Consider the following 24,478-nt stretch of genomic DNA (forward strand, 5'->3'; position numbering starts at 1 on the left):
ATTACAATTTATGTCTATAGAAGCTTGCAAGCTTTTACTTGCAATTTTTTTTCTGGCGACTTTTCACACTTTTTTTCTTTAACGCATAATTCTCCATTTATATTTTTGAGTTTTTTTTCTCAAAATGAGAAAAGCTACTAATTTGATGTCTGCCCTTACTGTGAAGTGAGCACAGAAAAAATAAGTACAAGTTCGGCCACAAGGTCATGACAGGCAGCAAGCAAACAGAGTCCATGAATCAGGCAGAAAGTCAGGGAATACATTAGACGAGCAGAAATCCAGATAACAGGCCAGAAGTCAAAACCAGAGAGTCAGAGAATGGGGCACAAGGACAGGGCAGGAATAGACTCACAGGAGTCAAGAACTTCAGGATACAGAAATTCAGGATGCAGAAATACAGGGTACTTGGAAGTCTTGGTCAAGGCAAAAGCACACTGATCCAACCCAGTTTATTAGAGTAGGCAGACTTAAAGGAAAACGATACCCTTAAAACGTATACTTAAACAGATAATGACACCAGAAATTTAACCTTTTTGTATATCTACCATAAAATTGACTTTGCATGCTTCTTATAATTTTGCCATAAAGTATTTGCCCAATGATTTTACATTACCTATCTGACTCCCTTTGGTCACCTATAACAGGGTGTCATATTTGTGCAGCAGTTGTCCGTTAGAATTGGATCTCAGTGTCAACAAGAAAATTGTAAGGACTCACCCTGGTGGTCTTATGGGCGGTTGGGACCCCAGCCGCATCTCCGGCGCATGCAGCCGCTCTCCTCCTGTGCTAGTTCCCCTATGGCGCTCGCGTGATGGTGCGAAATTCAAACTATTTAAGGGGATTTCAGTGTTTAGCACATTGCCCAATTTTAGGTTCTATTTAGTAGCTCCTAGGTGCTTACTCGTGATTCATGTTTCATCCTTCTGGCTGTCCACGCTGCATTGTCTGGTATGTCTTCCAAGCTACGTTGTCTTCCATCCAGTATCCTTCCTGAAACGATTGCACGCCTTTGCTCGTCCCGAACCTTTAGCTTTGCTCCTCTCTTATTAAAGGTGGCCATTCACGGGCAGATAAAGCTGCCGATGTCGGTCGTTTGGACCGATTTGACAGCTTATCTGCCCGTGTATGGGGGCTTCCGACGGGTCTTCCTTATCGATATCTGGCCACGATATCGATCGGGAAGGTTGGATTTTTACCTGACCGACCCGTCGGAGCCGCTTGGCGCATCGTAATTCGATCGTTCGGCCATACGTCCAAACGCTCTAATTACCCCCGATATAGCCACGCAGTTTAGTGGCATATCAGGGAAAGATCCGCTCTTTTGGCGATGTCGCCAAACGAGCGGATCTTTGAGTCTATGGCCACCTTAAGACGTGGCAGCATCCAATTAGCTGAGGGCACCTCCCGAGTTGAAAGGAGGCTGTTAAAGGCAGAAGCAAGAGCCGAGACCAGGGAGCCTACCACTGGTTCCGGATTTAGTGTGCCGAACGTGACAGAAATACAGCTAGGAGGAAGTCTTTGTTATTAACCTCCAGGCCAAAACCTCCTGTGCCTCCTGTCACTCAGTCTGGAGGAACAGCACCCAGTGTACACAGGGCCCATGGCTCTAGACCAGGAAGTTCCTAACAATTACAATATAACAAATTAGCTGAAATTAAATTTTGTATGAAAACGCCTGCATGTATGACTAATGTCAAACTAATCTTTACCTGTTCACTGGAAATATGATTACCTGCCTTCAATCTACCTACAGAGGACCAATCATGAAATAGCTTCAGGATCACTGTTACCCTGCTTAGCTCAAAATATAATGATTACATAATAGGCAAAAAGTATGACCAGCACAAGAACTATTCATTGGACCCGTGTTCAAAAAGGAACAAAAAAAAAAAAAAAGGAAAATGAGTCAAGTTTCAGGAGGCCAACTGGAGTCCCATGGGCCAGATGTCATCTTCCATGTATCTTAGTGACGGGGACCTCATTCTAGCTGTGTATTAACAACTACTTGCACTAATGTATTTATTATTTCTGTTTGATTTTTAATAATGTGCTCCACATACTTCATTGTATTTCTTCAACATTGTATGGCATGCAGTATACATGGTTTATATATTGTGATAAAGATCTGTGTGTATCTGTAGAATATAGCAGGCCTTTATAAAAGACAAAAAAATACATATATTCTAGCAAATGGCAGATCAGACTATTTATGATTCCTACATGCTTTTTGTTAAATAAAAGTGCCTTTTTGTGTTCATATCTCATTTTTAAGCCTACTATTTTTAACTCCAGCTAGTAAGACCAGCAGCAACTGCAAAATGTATTGGATTTCCCACTTCTGTTCTTTCACTAGGAACTATTTGCCAACACAGTTGGATAACGCAAATGTTTCCCAGTAGCAGTATTTAATAAATTAAATCAATCAATACATTTCTTTGTATCGCCTAGAAACAGCTGGACTGAAAAAAGCCATTTGAGTCAATAACGGTTGGAAAGACCACAGACCATTAAAAGTACATATTTTTCATAGAGAGACTAAATGAAATCATATTGTGTTCCAGTTGTGAGACAGATAAAAACACAGCCATATAATTTCAGGTGAACAAAGAGAAATATGTGCTTCAATTGTAAATTACCCCTCTGTAAGAGATTATCTTAAAGCTTTAATAGCTTGATTTCAATGCATAAAGTATCATTGGCAAACAAAATCAAGTCTAATTTAGCTGTGCAAGTGTTCTTGTACTATCACATAATATTATGTTTTATAATTTCAGTTTGATTGATAGTCAGAGGTATGGGACCTGTTATCCAGAATGTTCGAGGCCTGGTGTGTTTTGGATAACAGATCTTTCTATAATTTGGATCTTCATACCTTACCAGTAAACTATTTAAACATTAATTAAACCCAATAGGCTGGTTTTGCTTCCAATGAGGATTAATTATATCATAGTTTGGATCAAGTACAAGCTACTGTTGTATTATTAAAGAGAACAAGAACAGTGTTTTTAAAAATTTAGATTATTTGGTTAAAACTGAGTCTATGGTAGATGACCTTCCCATAATTCGGAGCTTTCTAGATAACGGATCCCATACCTGTATACATATAGTACATAGCATTCAATTAAAACCCGAAATTTTAAAAACACCAATCAAGAATCATGGGATGAGATATACTAGAACTACTATGACATACTATACAGATTAAAGTTTAATTCAGTTCCCTTTTCTAGCATGAACTCAATTAATAGGGCTTGTGCTAAACATACTAATGAAGACATATTTATGTTTAATGAAGAAACATTTATGTTTAGTGTTATACTTGCACTGAACATGAGAATGAAACCAGTTTCACTTTAGTAGAGATGTCGCGAACTGTTCGCCGGCGAACTTGTTCGCGCGAACATCGGGTGTTCGCGCTCGCCGGAAGTTCGCGAACGTCGCGCGACGTTCGCCATTTTGGGTTCGCCATTGTTGGCGCTTTTTTTTGCCCTCTCACCCCAGACCAGCAGGTACATGGCAGCCAATCAGGAAGCTCTCCCCTGGACCACTCCCCTTCCCTATAAAAACCGAAGCCCTGCAGCGTTTTTTCACTCTGCCTGTGTGTGCTGAAGAGATAGTGTAGGGAGAGAGCTGCTGCCTGTTAGTGATTTCAGGGACAGTTGAAAGTTTGCTGGCTAGTAATCGTTTTGATACTGCTCTGTTATTGGAGGGACAGAAGTCTGCAGGGGTTTGAGGGACATTTTAGCTTAGGTAGCTTTGCTGGCTAGTAATCTACCTTCTACTGCAGTGCTCTGTATGTAGCTGCAGTGGGCAGCTGTCCTGCTTCTGATCTCATCTGCTGACTGCTGCAATAACAGTAGTCCTTGTAAGGACTGCTTTTATTTATTTTTTTGTTGTTTTACTACTACTACTACTACTACTATAAGAGCCCAGTGCTATTAGTCTAGCAGTGTTGGGGAGTGGGACTGGTGTGCTAATCTGCTGCTCCTAGTAGTTCAGCAGCACCAACTTTAATTTTTTTTTTAATATTCATTTTTTTTTTATTTTACTTTTTTTTATTTTACTACCGCTGTAGTAGTGTATAAGTTGACCTTTTAGGCATTATTTGCCCTGTAGGCATTATTTGCACACTGTTTTCTTCAACCCGCCATCTAGCTGTGTGACCTTGTTCACATTCTGTCTAAATATCCATAATATTACCGTCTCCAGAAAAAACACCGGAGTGACTTTTTTCAAGCAGCCATAATATATTTTACGTAATCCGTATCCACCGCTGTAGTAGTGTATACGTTGACCTTGTAGGCATTGTTTGCCCAGTTTTTTTGGCCGCAGCCACTGAAGCACAGAGGCCAGAAAAAATATGCCATATAAATGCTGAAAATAGTCATTTTTTGCCATACGTTGACTCAACGTATATGGCAAAAAATGACTATTTTCAGCATTTATATGGCATATTTTTTCTGGCAACTGTGCTTCAGTGGCTGCAACCAAAAAAACTGGGCAAACAATGTCTACAAGGTCAACGTATGGCGAAAAATGACTATTTTCAGCATTTATATGGCATATTTTTTCTGGCAACTGTGCTTCAGTGGCTGCGTCCAAAAAAACTGGGCAAACAATGCCTACAAGGTCAACGTATGGCAGTTGTTTAAAGAGAACAGTAGATTACTAGCCAGCAAAGCTACCTAAGCTAAAATGTCCCTCAAATCCCTGCAGACTTCTGTCCCTCCAATACAGAGCAGTATCAAGCAGATTACTAGCCAGCAAACTTACTATCATCTGTCCCTGAAATCACTAACAGCTCTCCCCCTACACTATCTCTTCCAAGCACACACAGGCAGATTTTTCAGATACATTTTTGCCCTTGATCCCCCTCTGGCATGCCACTGTCCAGGTCGTTGCACCCTTTAAACAACTTTAAAATCATTTTTCTGGCCAGAAATTTTTTTTTTAGATGTTAAAGTTCGCCTTCCCATTGAAGTCTATGGGGTTCGCGAACCGTTCGCGAACCGCTCGCGTTTTTGCGCAAGTTCGCGAATATGTTCGCGAACTTTTTTTCCGACGTTCGCTACATCCCTACACTTTAGCACTTCCTGTCATTTTCTGCTGACCAGAGAAGCTGATAAAACAAATTACCAGTCCAGTGAAAAGCTGTGTGTACAATGAGCTGTTCCTTAGCACAAAGGCTGAGGGGGTTTGTTTATTCAGAGCTTCTTATCTCCATTTGCAAAAATTACCCTGTTGTTTGATGTTGAGGACTGCCTTATTATGGCAAAAAAAAAACAATCTTGGAGACAGACCATTTAGATTATGTTACATTTCATCAGTGGTCATGATGTCTGACTAATAATTTCTGATGTAAGACGTAAGCCATGCTCTAATAACTTGCATTAATTACATCTTAGCATAAAATGCATATGCCTCTTGTTTTAAGAAAGCTTTGCTGCATTGATTGCACAATGGATCTTTTCTGTTGGCTCCTTTTTAGCCTTTCTCGTCCCAACCTCTTCCATATCACTTCAGTTAGAAAAAAAACATCATTGCTCTTCTTACATTATATGGCTGAAGCTTACATTATGCTGCTTTTATAACATGGCATTGAGCTTCTGTTCTTTTACTAAGTACAAGATCCTTGTACATACAGTAGTTGTAGATGCAGATTTCAACAAGTCTGCCTTTCGATTTTCTTTTTTTTATTATGATTGTTATTTTGTCTTATTTGGTGTTATGAGCATTTTTTTAAATTCATTGAGTTTCTTTGGCCCTTTTTTTTTTTAAATTAGTAATATTGCATTATGTTAGGGGAACAAGGATAAACCTCTCCTGTACTTCTGACAATGAACAGTGCCTGAAAAAGGACATTGCCATGATGAAAACTGGCTGTAATGTGTCATGTCATACACAAGCATTAGATAAGACACACCCATGATGCCAATGGCACCAGGAAATCATACACATGCATCAAAATTGATGTTGCCGTCACACTTTGCACACTATGAACTTGAGTAAACACAGAGCATAATGATTTGGAATGATTTGATATTTCTAAACTTAACTACCACTTATGGGGGAATGCAATATGTTTCATTATAGCAAAAAATGTTTGCAAAGACCATTGGGAACATTAGTGACCAGTGTCGGGCTGGCTCACCGGGATACCAGGAAAACTCCCAGTGGGCCCAGGTGTCAGTGGGCCTCTTGCTTCTGATTATTTGGCCTATTTCATGATCATTCCCTATTTCTTTATGGGAACAAAGAGGCTTAATAATGAAAGAATAGAGTATAGTATATAGAGAAAAGAGACTAGGAGAATGAAGAGGTTGAGTTAGGCCAGGAGGTATAATAGTTTGGAAAGTGGGCCCTCAACCTAAGATTTTCTGGTGGGCCCCTGGTATCCCAGTCCGACACTGTTAGCAACCAAGCTTTTCATTGTTTGCCTCCTTTATGGCCAATTTCAGACCTCGGCGACTCCCTTGCAAAATTTGAAGTAAAACTGTTTTTGCTAACATGCCTAGTGTGCAACAGCAAAGAGTTTTTAAACTCCCCAACATGTGTTAATGCTTAACTTTGCTTAGTGATTGCAATCTAGCAAAACATTTACAAACAAATGATTTTAAACATTGCTTGCAATTTTAATTTCATTTCCCCCATAATGTGTTTTGTTCTTTACCACCTAGTCTTAAAGGGGTTGTTCACCTTCCAAATACTTTTTTTTTGTTCAGTTGTTTTCAGGCTGTTCACCATAAATAAAGACTTTTTTCAATTTATTTGCATTTTCTATTTTTGATCGTTTTCCCAAAATTGAAGTTTAAAGTTTCAATGTCTCTGGTGTTTCAATCTGGCAGCAATAAAAAATCCGGAAGCACACCTCTGCTTTTGAACTGTGTCAAAAGTGATTTGATATACATCAGCAAAAAGGGCAAAGTTTCGGTCTCCTCTGGGCCCTTTATCTGGTGTTTCAGTCTCGCAAGTCAGTAATCAGGTGCAGATTCCAAACTGTTACAATTTGCTGCATTAGTTGATACATATCTCAGCATCTGTAGAATATTAGTTACTATTGTATCAATTTAAAACAGCTGCCTTAATGAAACTCATGGATTCTGCTCAGAAAGGCCGAAGATAAGAAACGTGTCAATTTATGTATCTAGAACAGTTTGCAGAGACAGTAACCCGCCTCCCAGAGCTGCTTTAGAAAGACAGAAGAAGGTGAATGAAACTTTAAATCAATATTAGAAAAACGGGCACAAATAGAAATAGAAAAAAAAATAAAAAAAACATTTATTTAATAGCAATAGAACAGAAAAAGTGTTGAAAGGTAAACGTAATTATGGATTCCAGTTGTCCCGTATTACAGAAGGTTTCTTATTCTGATTTAAAGTGGACCTGTCACCCAGACACAAAAATCTGTATAATAAAAGACTGTTTCAAATTAAACATGAAATCCAATTTCTATTTTTTATTAAAGCATTCATAGCTGTTGTAAGTTCATTTAAAAATCTCAGCTGTCAATCAAATATTGTCTGCCACTCCTCTATGCCAGTGGCATAGAGGCGGGGCAGACAATTACTTTCACTTTCTATTCAGCACTTCCTAGATGTCACTGCTCTCCACACATTCCCCCGTTCTCTTTACCATTTAATTGTGTGGCCAGGGCATGGGGATGGACATCCGGTCCCCCATTCTGGTGCACAAACAAGATTCTGAGATGATACAAGGCTTGTCTTAATAACAGTGTCCACAAAATTGCAGCTGTCTGCTTGCTATAATTTTGAAATCCTAGACTGAAGGAATAAAAGATTCAAATAATTTATATAGTGTAATTAAAGTTCATTTTGCTTGACTAATGTGATAAAATAGGATTTTGAATAATTTTTTTGGGTGACGGGTCCCCTTTAAAGCGATGAAACTTTCTATAAAAATAATAAGATTGTGTCCATATATAGGAGCTTCTACACGCTGAATATTTTCAAATAAAAGCCCCCCCCCCAATGTCACCCCCAGCCGCTAAATGATCTTCTGTGTTGTTTCAGTGACACTGCGCTGGGGGCGGTGTGATCCTTCCATAGACTAATTACAAATAAAAACAGAACTGCAGTCTATGGAAGTATCACTCCCCAAGTTCAGCATCACTGAAGCAATGTGGAAGATCTGTTAGCTGTGTCAAAGTGTCGGGTTAACAAAGGTTCGTGGTGCTGGGGGTGGCTTTGGGGGGCTTTAAGTTGAACATATTAAGCGCGCAGCAGCTCCAAAAAAGGGACACGTTCTTATGATTGTTATAGAAACGTGTCGGTATCTCTTTAATGGCTCTAGGTTTGATCAACATCTTCACTGGGAAAAGGTATGGGACATGGTGAGCCAAATCTCTTTAATAGTTTTGTTGCACTGAGCAACTTATGACACAAGTTACACTCATAGCTATTTAAACCTGCCTGATTACTTAACCAACTTTGAGCTCTAGATATATATATATATATATATATATATATATATATATATATAAAATACGTGGGAAATTTGCTAATTGCCCCCCAGTGCTGCTGTATTTATATGGAGAATAAATACACTAGTGGTAGGGCCTAATGACAGGTTCAAGGATGTTTACCCTAGAGCAGTTTTTCTTAGCTGTCCTTAGTCCTTAGATTTTAATTGTAACAAAATAAATTGGAGTTGCTAATGTCTGCAAAAATTAATTATATGTAAATATTTATATCTTAACAAAGAAAGTCATAATTAGAACCAAGATCGTTATCTATAGGTATTTATTCACTTTGAAGAAAATCCACTTAAAAACACATAATTCTCATAAAATATTCTTCTTTAGAAACCCTGTCCTGGATGAAAGAAACAGGGAGAAAACCCCAGAGCCTGATGGAACACATTCCCTGAGCAGTAAGTGTGCTCAGTTTAGTTTTAGCTAGGGACAGCAATATTTAATAATGGCTTCTTCTTGGCTGAAATGTTGAGCCAAGATTAGAGGAAAGCCGTTTCCTATTTACAGTCTCAGCATTGAAACTACCATCATGTGTGATAGCTGTTGTGAGGAAATAATGTTTGTATAAGATTACATGCAGGGATATTTCTTTTAGGATAGTTTCCGAAGTAGAAATCACACTCATTTTATAAGAAACAAGTCCTAAAAAACAAATATACGTGTTTTTATTAAGTAATGAGTAGGAGGCTGAACACTAATATAGTACCAATACGTTTGTATTGGACTTGCATACTTGAGTCACAATTATCTGTTAATTAATAATTTGGAAATGGAAATTTTGAGTAGGGATGCACCGAATTCACTATTTTGGATTCGATAAATCCTTTGCGAAAGATTCGGCTGAATACCGAACCGAATCCGAATCCTAATTTGCACATGCAAATTAGGGGTGGGAAGGGGAAGACATTTTTTACTTTCTTGTTTTGTGACAAAAAGTCCCTAATTTTCATCTGCAAATTAGGATTCGAATTCTGTTCGGCCTGGCAGAAGGATTCAGCCGAATGCGAATCCTGCTGAAAAAGGCAGAATCCTGGCCAAATCTCGAACCAAATCCTGGATTTGGTGCATTCCTAATTTTAAAGCCTATGGTACACATGGGCAGATTATGGCCAAAAAATGCTTGTGTTTCTATTACTGGTTAAAATCTTCCCCATGTGGTCATTTACTGTACATGTGTAGAACAGATTGCCCTTTTCTCTTCTGGTGTTTTTATGTCTTAGTATAGATTATAATAGATATGTATTTGCCAATGATACAAAACTATGTAGAACAATAGAATTCATTCAGATATGCAATATCTCTGCAAACAAATATGCATTCATATTCAATTCTTTTATGGGACTTCGTAGAAAGAACCTAGAAGTACTTGTAAATAACATGCATAGCAGTAGCAACAATACTAATCTAATGTATAGAAGATACTGGCATTATTACAGTGGATGAAATGTCCGTGCTTTCCCTAAGGGCAATATCAGACAGGACTGTTTTAGACACTTTAAGCATTACATTTTTTAGAAGCCCAAAACTAACAAATAACTATCCAAAACAGCCCCCTTCTTAGACCAACACCAAAATCATCTGACAACCAATGGTTTAATTGTTTCCTGGGCAATTTCAGTGTAAATCTATAGGTGGTTGTTTCCAGCGAAAAAATATAGAGTTAGGCTCTGGTTTAACACACTGCATAATCCTCATATCACTGGTTTTACTATCAATTATGTGCAAATACAATTTTATTTTATTATAGTAAGGAATGACTAAAAATAAAATGCAATAGTCCAAGTCATTGAAGCTGACTGATTTAAATGAATATGTAGTTTCAGACAGCTTGACAACTTCTTCAAAGCACTGAGGTATATTACATCCAATAACCCAATTAAATAAATCATGTCATCTAACTTGATCCAAGAATTGTCTTTAAATGTATATATTTTGGTAGTACTTGTGCATTTATAAAATCATTTATAAGTCTTATTACCTTAAACATCTCCTTTTGTTTAATAGGGAAATGTGTCCACAAGGCAATATAACTTTATGATAAGAAAATCATTAATCCCAAAAGAGATGCTACATCAGTGTTCAAATCATTTATAAAAATTGGAATTATATGCTTAAAGGGATTCTGTCATGGAAAAAAGTGTTTTTTTTTACCCAATGCACAGTACTCCTCCAGCAGAATCAGCAATGAAATACGTTTTTCAAAAGAGCAAAAACATTTTTTTTTTATATTTAATTTTGAAATCTGACAAGGGGGCCCCCAGTCATGCAGCTTGTGCTCTGATAAACTTCAGTCACTCTTTACTTCTGCAATTTAAGTTGGAGTGATATCTCCACCCCCCTCCCTCTCCCCCAGCAGCCTAACAACAGAACAATGGGAAGAAAATCAGATAGCAGCTCCCTGACACCTGTATTGTTAAAAATTACCCACCTACTGGTAGATATAAAAACATCATTTAATAGTGAAAATCCAAGCCCGACTAACCAAAGTCATGACTTCTTGAATTACCTTTAGTAGCTGAAAGCAGTTCCATTGTGAAGTGCTGGATCTTTCAGACAGCACATGACCAGGCAAAATTACCTGAGATAAATATAAATATATACTATAATATATATATATATATATATATATATATATATATATATATATATATATATATATATATATATATATATATATATATATATATATATATATATATATATATAAAGCAACAGCTAAAACCTGCCACATTCAATGTTTGTATACTATGTAAAAAAAAAAAAAGAGATTCTATTCAACATTTCGGTCCTAAACCAGGAACAGCAAACAGAGCCTCCATCAACAAACAAACATATATACCCTTTCCAAGATGGCTGCCAAACGGTTGCTAGGCAATATTGTATAAAAACAGTACATGTGTTAAGTACATGTGTTAAAAAGTCAATGGGTGTTTTTTCTTATAGCCACTTTTTTGTCCTGATGCATTAAAGTCAACTCTTCGCTATCCTTACTCATCCAATAAAGTGTCCCTATTTGGATTATAACAGTGTCAAACTAAAGCTTTTCTAAATATATAGCATAATTACATTTCTAACACATATATTGTTTTTATACAATGTTGCCTAGCAACCATTTAGCAAAAATCTTGGAAGGGGCATATACAGTATGTTTGTTTGCTGATGGAGGCTTTTTGTTTGCTCTTCCTGATGAAGGTCCTTTTTTAGGACTGACACGTCAATTAAAATCTCCATTTGCATGGTATACAAACCTTGAGTGTGCCAGGTTGAACACTCCCAAGATCTGACCAATGCCTGGGTGCAGGTTATATAATAAACATCAAAATGACAAAAGAACTGCACAACCAGGTCTTTTAAAGGTGAAAAAAATCAAAATACATTTATTTCAACATTTCGGCTCTTAACTCAAGCTGTCCTCAGGAAGTTTTTGAAATAAATACATTTTGATTTTTTTTCACCTTTAAAAGACCTGGTTGTGCAGTTCTTTTGTCATTTTGATGTTTATTATATAACCTGCACCCAGGCATTGGTCAGATCTTGGGAGTGCTCCAGGTCACAAGTGTGGATATACTGTATATATATATATATATATATATATATATAAAAAATATATATATATATATATATATATACCACTGTCTTGGAAAAAAAGTGAACTGAAAACAGTGCATTTAAGTTGCATGCTATGGGTTGCAGAGGGATACCCTGAACAGGTAGGGTTAATATTCCCTCTCAGCCAAGTAATTTAGTGGCAGTTGAGAGAGGAGCTACCTAGAAATTTATTACACCTCAGAGCTCTCCAGACACCAACTAGAGTGGAGGGAAGTGTGGTGCTGCTGGAAGAGACAGTGCCTGGCAGAAGGTGTCTTGCTGCCAGCATGAGTGTTGCAGAGACTGTGGAGCCTGAATCCCTGGAAGGGAGAAGGGTCTGGCAGAGTCTAGTGAGTCTGAGTCCCAGGAGGGAAGGTCAGCAGGGCTGAATGAGAAGCCCGAATTCTCTGAAGTTCCAGAGGGTGAGAGCTTCCCTGGATGGTGAGAACCGTGAGGGGGGAAAACCATGAATGTTTTGTATTGAAGTTGCAGAACTGTACCCTGAATGTTTTGCATTGAAGTTTCGGAATTGTGTTTCTGTTGCCTTTTGTTGGGAATGCCTAGTGCCTAAGCCAAGGTGCCCCTGTCTCTAAGCTCCAAACCCCAACTCCCTCACCAGTGACTGTAAGAACATATCCTCCACATCTTTATGCCAACATCTTTATGCACTGGTATGAAACACGCAATATACTGTATACAGTCATCCACTGTTTTGAAAATATGATGGATACTTTAGGCTCTATGTAGACAATCTTTTTTCTTGTGGTATGGATCTGATGAAGATCTCATCACATTATGAATGAGTTAAAGACAGTCTATTCGATTTGGCCACAAGAGGAACAGGAATCTAAAGGAACTCCTCTCCCCTAGAGACCCGGTAAGCAAGTATGCTTCACAAGTGAAAGTGAGTAAGATAGAGGTGTTTAAATGCAGAAACTGTACAATGTGCAACTCTTTAATTATAGGTGACACATTCTATCACCCCTACACAGATAAGGCATACTCCATTAGACATACTGTAGACTTACATGTACATCTTGAAATGTTGTTTACATAATTAAGTGCCCATGTGGGTTACTTCGGACCCTCCCCCAGGGGAGACACGACAGTAGATTGCAGTGGCCTCTCCGAATCACAAGGTGCTTTCTTTTTTTGTGGTTTTTGTGCTTTTTTACTTTGCTTTTTGTGAAGCTATGGACGTCGGAACAACTAAGGTCCAGGTCTATAACCGCCAGACACTCCTTCAGTACAGCAATCATGCATATCTTACAATAAAGGATGGCTTATTGCACACACAACGGGATCTCTGCCTTCTTCGGGAGCTGGATCTTCTGACCGCGGTCTCGTCTGGGGCCAGGTCCGGACTGAGAATTAAAATAGGCCCTGCCATTTCAGTTACACAGAGGCCCAATCAGCCCACATAGAGGCCCAACCAGCCTCCACCAGCCCACTAAATACTGACTTTCTATGGGACCTTATAGCAGCCCCTCTGGCATTTGCCAGAAATCACAGATTGCCAGTCCGGGCCTGTCTGGGGCCAATGGCGGGAGGAGAAGCACTCGGAAACGGTGTACGAGGACGCGGAAGCGCGGAAAGCTAGCAGGAGTCCGTGCTAGGCTAAGAACTAACCCCAGCCAACCCGCTCTCCTGTCCATACTACTATCTAACGTCTGCTCCATAGAAAATAAAATGGACTACATTCAACTCCAGCAAACTACCCAGCGTGAATTCAGAGACTGCTGCATATATGTATTCAAAGAGACATTGCTCAGCTAAAGAGTCCCGGATGTCGCCATTCAGCTGGATGGGCTAGTCTTGGTCCGAGCTGACAGAGTCGCTGCTCTGAGAGGTAAGAATCGCGGTGGTGGTCTGGGTGTTTACATCAACACAAAATGGTGCAGGAACTCTGTGCTTGTGTGTCCAGTCACTGCTCACCACTGGTGGAATTTGTTGTTGTGAAGTGCAGACCCTTTTATTTACCCCATGATATTGCCTCCATTCATATTATTGGAGTTTACAAGCACAAACACCAAAGATGCACTCTGGGAGCTGTACAGCGATATCACGGACATACAAAACACTCACCCAGATGGACTGATTATCATCGCTGGAGATTTTAATCATGCAAATCTCAGGTCAGTGCTCCCTAAATTCCATCAGCATGTGGAATGTGCTACTAGAGGGCCAAACATGCTGGATCAGGTTTACACAAACATTTCCAGTATGTACCAAGCAGAGCCCCGCCGACACTTCGGATACTCAGACCACATCTCTGTTATGCTAATTCCAGCATACAGACCACTAGTCAGGCATTCTAAACCGGTTCTGAAGCAGGTGAAAACATGACCAACAGGAGCCATGACTGCTCTTCAGGACTGTTTTGAGTGCACTGACAGGAACATGTTTAGGGAGGCTGCAACCTACAGCGACTACATCAACTTGGATGAGTATACGTCATCTGTAATCAGCTACATCACAAAGTCACATCACAAATTGATGATGTCACTGTCTCCAAGTGCAACACTACATGCCTCAACCAGAAGCCGTGGTTCACTGGAGAGGTATGTGTGTTACTGAGGGCCCGAGACTCTGCTTTCAGGGAAGGTGACAAAGTCGTCCTGAGAACAGCGAGAGCCAAACTTTCCCGTTCCATCACAGTAGCTAAGCGCGCACACACTCAGAGAATACACAGTTTCTTCCAGGAGAATGGCGACACATGGCACATGTGGCAGGGCATCCAGGCTATCACAAACTACAGGTCAACACTATCTGCCTGTGACAGTGACAGTGACTCCGTTTCTATGCACGGTTTGAAGCACATAAAAACACAGGAATGAGGAAGACCATCACTCTGCCTAGTGACCAGGCACTGCATCTGACGGTGGCTGATGTGAGGATGACTCTGGAAACAGTAAACACATGGAAGGCTGCAGGACCAGACAATATCCCTGGAAGAGTGCTAAGAGAATGTGCAGATCAGCTGGCAGATGTTTTCACTGACATCTTTAACATCTCCCTGAACACCTCCACTGTTCCGAAGTGCTTCAAAATCACCACCATTGTCCCTGTGACGAAGAAGTCATCAGTGTCCTGCCTCAAAGACTACCGTCCTGTGGCACTCACCCCCATCATCATGAAGTGTTTTGAGAAGCTTGTCAAGAAACACATCAAAACCCTGCTGCCACCAGCACTGGACCCCCTTCAGTTCGCATACCATCAAAATCGCTCAACAGACGATGCAATAGCCACCACCCTCCATCTGGCCCTCTCTCATCTGGACAAAAATGACCTACGTTCGAATGCTGTTCATAGACTTCAGTTCAGCATTCAACACTATCATTCCTCAGCATCTGATAGAAAAGCTGAGCCTGCTTGGAATGAACACCTCCCTCTGCAGTTGGGTTCTGGACTTCCCAAGCTCAGTCAGTCAGGACTGGAAACATCATCTCCAGAACCACCACACTGAGCACCGGAGCCCCTCAAGGCTGTGTGCTTGGTCCTCTACTGTTCACTCTGCTGACGCATGACTGTGCAGCCACGCGCCACACAAATCACATCATAAAGTTCGCTAATGACACGACCATGGAGGGTCTCATCAGCAATAATGATGAGTCACCATACAGACAGCATGTGCAGCGGTTAACAGACTGGTGCAGAGCCAACAACCTATCTCTCAATGTAGACAAAACAAAGGAGATGGTTGTTGACTTTAGGAAGACTAGGAGTGACCACCTGACACTGGACATCGACGGCTCTAATGTGGAAATTATTAAAAGCACCAAATTCCTTGGTGTCCACCTGGCGGAGAACCTCACCTGGTCCCACAACTAGGGATGTAGCGAACGGCGGAAAAAATGTTCGCGAACATATTCGCGAACTTGCGTCAAAAATGCGAACGGTTCGCGAACGTCGCGAACCCCATAGACTTCAATGGGAAGGCGAATTTTAAAAGCTAGAAAAGACATTTCTGGCCAGAAAAATGATTTTAAAGTTGTTTAAAGGGTGCAACGACCTGGACAGTGGCATGCCAGAGGGGGATCAAGGGCAAAAATGTATCTGAAAAATACATTGTTGACACAGCGCTGCGTTTTGTGCTGTAAAGGGCAGAAATCACACTAAGTCACTCAGGTGATGTTTCTGGACACGGAATGTGAAAAAGCTCACACAGCTAGGTGGCACTTGGTTAAAGACTGGGCAAACAATGCCTGCAAGGGCAACGTATGCAGTAGTGGGTACGGAATATATTATTGCTGCTGTAAAAACATCACTCAGGTGATGTTTACGGACACGGAATTATTATTGTTATTTAGACAGAATGTGAAAAAGCTCATACAGCTAGGTGGCACTTGCATACCTCCCAACTGTCCCTCTTTTGACCACTCAACCCCCTGTCCCTCTTTTGTACTGGAAAGTCCCTCTTTTCTCTGAACTGAACAGCCAGAAAAAAAACAGTTTCTAACTTAATTAGCTTTTGGCAGAGAGCTCAGAACAGCTAACAGGTGCAAATAAGATACTTTGTAACAATTTTGACTCTGGTTGGTGCTGGTAGTGGTGAACTACTAGGAGGAGCAGCACACCAGTCCCTCTTTTCTCTGAACTGAACAGCCAGAAAAAAAACAGTTTCTAACTTAATTAGCTTTTGGCAGAGAGCTCAGAACAGCTAACAGGTGCAAATAAGATACTTTGTAACAATTTTGACTCTGGTTGGTGCTGGTAGTGGTGAACTACTAGGAGGAGCAGCACACCAGTCCCACTCCCCAACACAGCTAGACTAATAGCACTGGGCTCTTACAGTAGCAAAGTAAAAAAAACAAAAAAGAAAATAAAAGCAGTCCTTACAAGGACTATTGGGTTACAGGCAGCAGTCAGCAGATGAGAGATCAGCAGCAGGACAGCTGCCCACAGCAGCTACATACAGAGCACTGCAGTAGAAGGTAGATTACTAGCCAGCAAAGCTACCTAACCTAAAATGTCCCTCAAATCCCTGCAGAGTTCTGTCCCTACAATACAGAGCAGTATCAAGTAGATTACTAGCCAGCAAAGTTACTATCAACTGTCCCTCAAATCACTAAACAGCTCTCTCCCTACACTAGCTCTTCCAAGCACACACAGGCAGAATGAAAAAACGCTGCAGGGCTTCAGTTTATATATGGAAGGGGAGTGGTCCAGGGGGTGTGGGGGTGGTCCAGGAGGGAGAGCTTCCTGATTGGCTGCCATGTATCTGCTGGTCTGGGGTGAGAGGTCAAAAATAAGCGCCAGCTAAGGTAAACCCAAATTGGCGAACGTCGCGCGACGTTCGCGAACATTCGGCGGACGCGAACAGTCGATGTTCGCGCGAATTAGTTCGCGGGCGAACAGTCCGCGACATCCCTACCCACAACACCAGCTACATAGCCAAGAAAGCACAGCGCCTCTACTTCCTGCGCAAGCTGAGGAAATCCCATCTCCCACCATCCATACTTAAAACCTTCTACAGAGGGACTATCGAGAGCATCCTGAGCAGCTGTATCACTGTCTGGGCTGGGAACTATCATGGAGCGCATATGGAGGATAGTGAAGACAGCAGAGAAGATCATAGGTGTCTCTCTTCCTTCCATCATGCACATTTACACTACTCGCTACATCCGTAAAGCCACCAGCATTGTGACTGATCCAACACACTCCTCACACTCACTGTTCACACTCCTGCCATCTGGAAAAAGGTGCCGAAGCATTAGGGCCCTCACTACCAGACCGTGTAACAGTTTCTTCCCCCAAGCCATAAGGCTGCTGAATACTGAATACTGAGTTCTCTCGCACACACACATTCCATCTGACCTTACTATATACCACAACATTACACAGCCACTGTACACCATTGTATGGATGAATAGCCATTGGATACAGTTGTTCCCTATAAGCACATCTGCACATTGTCATGTTCTTTATCATGTTCTTGCTACTGTCATGTCACAATGATACACCCATCATGTCTGACGTTTAGCATTATTTAATTAACATATTACATCTGCTTAGTGTGCACTGTATTGTCCTGTCCCTGCATTGTGCTGACTTGTCTTACAGTAGTTGCATATTTTTGCACTTGCACTTTATTGTCTGTTGTCCAGTACTTCTATGTTGTAGCATCATGGTCCTAGAGGAATGTTGTTTCATTTCACTGTGTACTGTACAAACGTATATGGATGAAATGACAATATACTCACTCTTGACTTGACTCTTGACTTGACTCATTGTGGTAAAACATCCAGACAGTTGAAAGAGAGAATTAGTATGCGCCATGCCACCATCAGAGCAGTCCTTGATCCCAAACCAAAGAAGGAAACCAAAAAGGATGAGAAGCAGGACATAGCTAAGCAACCAGTGACACAACACTGGCTTCAAGCCAAACATCCAGCTTCCTATTTCAAATGTGTGCCCACTGACTGTGTTTCAGATTTACCAAGAAGTAGGAACATTAATCGCATTTTGCTCCAAAGATAATCGTTTTGGACATACAAATTTATTTGTTTGATGCCTAGGGGCCTGAATAGCTCATTATTTTTTAACTGTTTCTTGTGAATGATGTATTGACATTGGTGGGGTGACTATATATATTGGGTGATTTTGTATTGATGTTCATTTGTAATTGATATGCAGTATTGATCATGCATCACTTGGATGGTGTGGTCTGTATGTTGACACACAGCCAGGACAGCATAGTAAAATTATTAAATTGATTATCTGGCACAGCACAACTGTTTTTAAAGTCATAACATGAATTTATTGACACCTCACTATACGCACTTATACTGAGGGGCAGATTTATCAAAGGTCCCAATGAAAATTAGAATTTTTGATGGCCAAAACTGTCAAATTCGACTAGGGCATTATTAAATTTAGATTCAAGTTTTTTTAAAAAAAATTCAAATTTGATTTTCGAGATCACTGAGCCTTTAAGAACTTGTTTTTGACTATTTGCCACCCATACTAGAAAAAAACTCTACCCTCTACCCTGCATAGACCAACCTCCCTCCTCCCCCACAGCCTAACTGCCCCCTAGGCAAATGCCCCTAATTGTTTACGGATGCCTGTGAACACCCGAGGCCAGATCTGCATGAAGGGGTAAGTAAAAAATGAAGGGCATTTGCCTGGGGAAGGGGGCAGTTACGCTGTGGGGGAGGAGGGAGGTTGGTTTACGCAGGGTAGGGGGGTTGGGTTTTTTTCTAGTACGGGTTTGTTTCTCCTTTAAACCTTTTGAAATTGATGTTTTATCCTATGGAAGACGTAATGGGATCAGTCTGGAGTTGTTTGCAGCCTTCTTGACTGTCAAGTTTTTTTTCTGAGAAAAAACCTAAATCAAGTTTTTAAAATTGGAATCAAACTCGATTCGAATTTGATTCGAGTTTGCGGGTTGATCCTATTAACCTGACTTTGAAAAATTAAATTTTTTAAGTACATTTCGTAGAATTTTGAGTTCATGGGAGTTTATGGGAGTTTTAAATAACTCCCATGAACTCGAAATTCGACCCTTGATAGATCTGCCCCTAAATTTATCAAATTAGAACAGTTTCGAGAATCGGCGACCCCCCTTCCCAGAGCAGCTTTATAAATGTGAAAAATTAGACTTAGACTTCAATATTAGAAAAACAGTCAGACATAGAAAGTATAAGGACAAGTCTTTATTTCTGGTGAACTATCTGAAACTGAACTGAAAAAAATGTTGGAAGGTAAACAATCCCTTTAAATTTGTAAAAATTAGTTCTTCTCATTGATTTAAACTACAGAAAGATACCTTATCCAGAAAACCCCAGGTCCTGAGCAAGCTGGATAAAAGGTACAACACCTTTATATATATATATACGTATATACTTATTCCATATATATATATATATATATATATATATATATATATATATATATATATATATATATATATATATATATATATATATATATATATATATATATATATATATCACCGACGTTTCGGTCCCTGTTGGGACCTTTTTCAAGGTACAAATACATATAAAAGTGTCAATTAAATAGAAAACACACCCCCCTCATGTGACCGTGCCTGTGACATCATGTGCATTATTTAACCCCTTGTAAGGCTGACCAACAGCAATAGTGCAATATAAAACTGCTAAAATTTCTCTGTAAAAAAGCAGTCAAAAAATTACATATAGTGTACAGCTTCAAATTTAGGTTAAAACACAATTTAAAACACTGTGTAAACACATTTAACATAATCACTAATGGATAATTTAGACCAATATTGTCTCTAATCTATTGTATAACTATATAGTAACAACGACACTAACTTTAGATACAATCTATTCAACATAAGTAACTTAGATTAGATTTTTCAGATAAAGGTTGTAACACTGTTTCATAAACCCCTCAGTAAGAGACATTTTCTTTTGTTCAAAAAACCATTCAACTGTAGCGTGGAGTTTTGTCCTTTAGGGGAAACGCATCCCAATTCAAAGGTCCAGAAAGCATCCCTTTGTAACAGTAACTGATCAACATCGCCCCCCCCTGCGAGGTATTTGAATGAGGCAATTGGATGGTGTGCATTTAACCAGTGTTGTGCTAACGGTTGCTTGGCAATGTCCTGCTTCACCTTTTTGTGGGGCGATGTTGGTATCAGGTATGCTATGCTATGTTATGCTATGATATGTTAAATGAAAAAAACAAAACCATTTGCAAGTAAGATGGATAAATATTCTTTTGAAACAAAATCCAGCTGTCACTTAACAAACAGCTTCCAACATACAGACCAACAACATCTGGATGGTCAAAAATTGGACAGTCTAAGAACAACTCTTTTTTTCTGTGTGGCTGATATTTTTTTAAAAAAAATATGTGAAAAAAAAATATGTGATGGAAACACCCTGGAACAATCTATTGTATTTGCCTAATCTTTAGACAAAAAAAAATCTGACCAGAGTCATCCTTTTGTGTTCTTGAAACAAAAAAAGGTTAAACACATTAGATAGCTATTTTATGTTTAGAATTTTTGTTTTGGCATTAATTCAGCTCTCTGATCTCTTGCTGATTTAAAAGGCATTATTCTGTAGAACAGTGAAAAGGTTAAATATTCTATTCACACTGAGATGTCCGGAGAATATCTCGTACAGAACACAGCTTCTGAAATCTACCTGCACAGTGCAAGTGAGCTGAAAAGCATATTTCACAGTTTGATACGATGGAGCAAGCAAGCTGAAACAATTGTTGACAATATATCCTGTTGCCAAGCACACAATGAGGTGCAAACGATTCAAAATGCTGTCACAGCATGAATATTTTTTAGACTGCTGTATATCAAGCATCTAAAAGCACTGTTTAGCCATTAAAATTACTAGGAAACATTATTTGAATTGAAAATGGAATGTGTCACGTAAATGCTACGGTTTTGGGGGTAAATAAATATAAATAGATCACATATGATAATGTAAGCAAATATGGTGTTTATAATCCTGAATGCTTGGAACTTGAGTTTTTCAAACAAGAGTGTGTTTCGCTACAGCACAATGCTTCAAAGCTGTTAAAAACAATTTAAACATTAATAATGTTTCAACAAAACATATTCAAGACTTTACCCTGCTTAGGGGTTCTCACCATCCAGGGTGGCTTTCACACTCTTGGACATTCTCAACTCCCGAAATCCCAGTTTACCAGCCTCTGGCCTGGCTCACCTTTTGGCATTACCATACCCCTCTCCAACAAAGGGAGGTAATCCCACATCTCTTCTTTGCTGGACACCTGCAGTCTAATCAGGCAGCTACATATAGCTGGGCAGCTACAAACACTAAGGGGCAGATTCACTAAGCTCGAGTGAAGGATTCGAATGAAAAATACTTCGAATTTCGAAGTATTTTTTTGGTACTTCGACCATCGAATTGGTTAAATTCGTTCGAATTCGAACGAAATCGAACGAATCGAAGTAAAAATCGTTCGACTATTCGACCATTCGATAGTCGAAGTACTTTCCCTTTAAAAAAAACTTCGACCCCCTACTTCGGCAGGTAAAACCTACCGAAGTCAATGTTAGCCTATGGGGAAGGTCCCCATAGGTTTGCTAACCTTTTTTTGATCGAAGGATTTTCCTTCGATCGTTGGATTAAAATCCTTTGAATCGTTCGATTCGAAGGATTTAATCGTTCGATCGAACATAAAATCCTTCGATCGATCGATCGAAGGATTAGCACTAAATCCTTCGACTTCGATATTCGAAGTCGAAGGATTTCAATTCGAGGGTCGAATTTCGAAGTATTTTTAACTTCGAAATTCGACCCTTAATGAATCTGCCCCTAAATGTAGTATGGAATGGATGACTCACTCTATTCTTCCTCCATTCATCAAAAGACCAATTTATCCAGCTTTCCTAAGCCTGCAAAAAAAAGCAGCCTTACTTGCTGCAACAACAAACGTTTTCCCTGGAGCTAACTATGTACCAATTGGTGAAAAATGCACTTAAAGGAGAACTAAAACTAAACTAAAGAAGTAGCTAGAAATGTTGTACATTAAGTTTTGAGCTTCTGTACCAGCCCAAGGATACCACAGTCCTTTAGAATCAAAGATCTGTGCCCCCAAATATGTCCCAGTAGCTCCCCATCTTCTTCCATACTGATTCACTGCACATGCTAGGAACCGGTGCAACTAGCATCAGAATTTAATAATCATCCCTTTAGCCTCAGCTTATATTATAGGGCAACCTCATTTTCTGACTGATAATTTTTGAAAACCCCTAAGCTTAGCTTCTCAACAGTTGCTCAGAGCCCACTGAGCATCTGAGTGTCGCAGACACTTTCAAAGATGGTGACCTCGTGACAAGTTTGAAGTCATGAATCATTGCTGCTATTGAGAATCTAAAACTTTAGGCTGATGTAAGGTTGTTATATAAAATATGGCATTTTTAGCCATAATCATTTTTAGGATTTCGCCGCCTTTATATATTAAATTTTTTTTTTTTTTGCTCAAGACAAGTTTATTAGGGGATAACCAGTTTACATACAGAGAAATGACATTTTCATTTTGCATAGGTAATTTACAGAGGCAGTCACATCAGTACAGTAGATGTTACAGAGATAGCAGACATTAACTACATATCAAATGCAATTACCCACTTATAGTAAAAAAATGCGGCGAATTGCTTTTCACAATTTTTTTGTAACAACCTTCAAATTTCACGATTTTTTTAGTGAAAACCTTCAAATTTCACGATTTTTGATTGAAAACGTCCGAATTTCATTATTTTTTCTGTGAAAACATTAGACTTTTGTGGGAAATTCGTGAATTTTCCTTTGAAGCTAAACGGGAGAAATTCACCCATCACTAGTCATAAGAAGAATGCTGTGAGAAAAGTGAGGAGGTGGGATGATCCTCAAAGAAGTGTTTACAGTAGTACCCCGATTTCCCAGGTTATGGCATCAAAACTATGTAATGTCCAGAAAAAATATTTGTGAATGCTGTAAATAACAACTTCTTGTCTCAGTCAGTTTTGTTACTTACTAGGAAAGATGTTCTTTTGGATTTTATAAAAATGAATACCAAATAATACTGAATGTATCTTGAGCAATAATGTGGGATAGCATTTAGGGGATAGTGATCATAACATGTTCTCCTTTGAGATTATGTTCTATAGAAAATTATGAATGAGTCACCAGGACACGGATTTAAACTTTTGCAGTAATTGGGCATCTCCTGCAAAATATTACGTTTACTTTTAACAGGTCTAAACACAGAAAGAAATGCAATGTCTTTTAATGCCACTTTACAAAATATACTGTATGCTTCAGTATATTGCTCTTGTAAGCAAGACAATATGTAGTAAAGCAAAAACCATTATGGTTTGATTGAAAAGGTAGCATAACATTAAGGTTGGTAAGCAAAAGAGTGCATTTAAGGCAAGCTAGCTGGGACACCTACAATTTTTAGTAGGTGATGATGAGGCCCTTAAAGCATGTAAAAAACAGACAAGCTAAAACAGAAATAAGTGCATTGCAATTAAAAATAAAACAAATTTTACTCCTCCGTTTTTCTTTTTTTACAATTTTTTTTGTCTTTTCTTTTTGAGCTGCCCATGACTGTGTGCTTGGGCTGGCTCCCTCCCCCGTCTGATCCACCCAGCAAAGGAAAGGCCTGGAAGAGGAGCTACGCTTCCTATGTGCAGCATGGTGTTGGCATGTGCCTGTTGCATGCAGTGGTATAACAACATGGGGGCCCCAGGGGAGCAGATGGTGCAGTTGAACCAGGGCCAGCTTCCCCCCCAACCACTTGCTTACTTGCCTGCTTGCCAGCCCTCTAGCTCCCCCCTGCCACCCACCAGAGATCGCATGAAACTAGAGGGGGATGAACATCCTGGGCCCGGAGTCAAGGAGCAACATGGAGTGGCATGTCACATGAGGTGCCCTGCTG

The sequence above is a fragment of the Xenopus laevis genome, chromosome 6L (genome assembly GCF_017654675.1).
Source record: "Xenopus laevis strain J_2021 chromosome 6L, Xenopus_laevis_v10.1, whole genome shotgun sequence".
Taxonomy (NCBI): Eukaryota; Metazoa; Chordata; class Amphibia; order Anura; family Pipidae; genus Xenopus; species Xenopus laevis.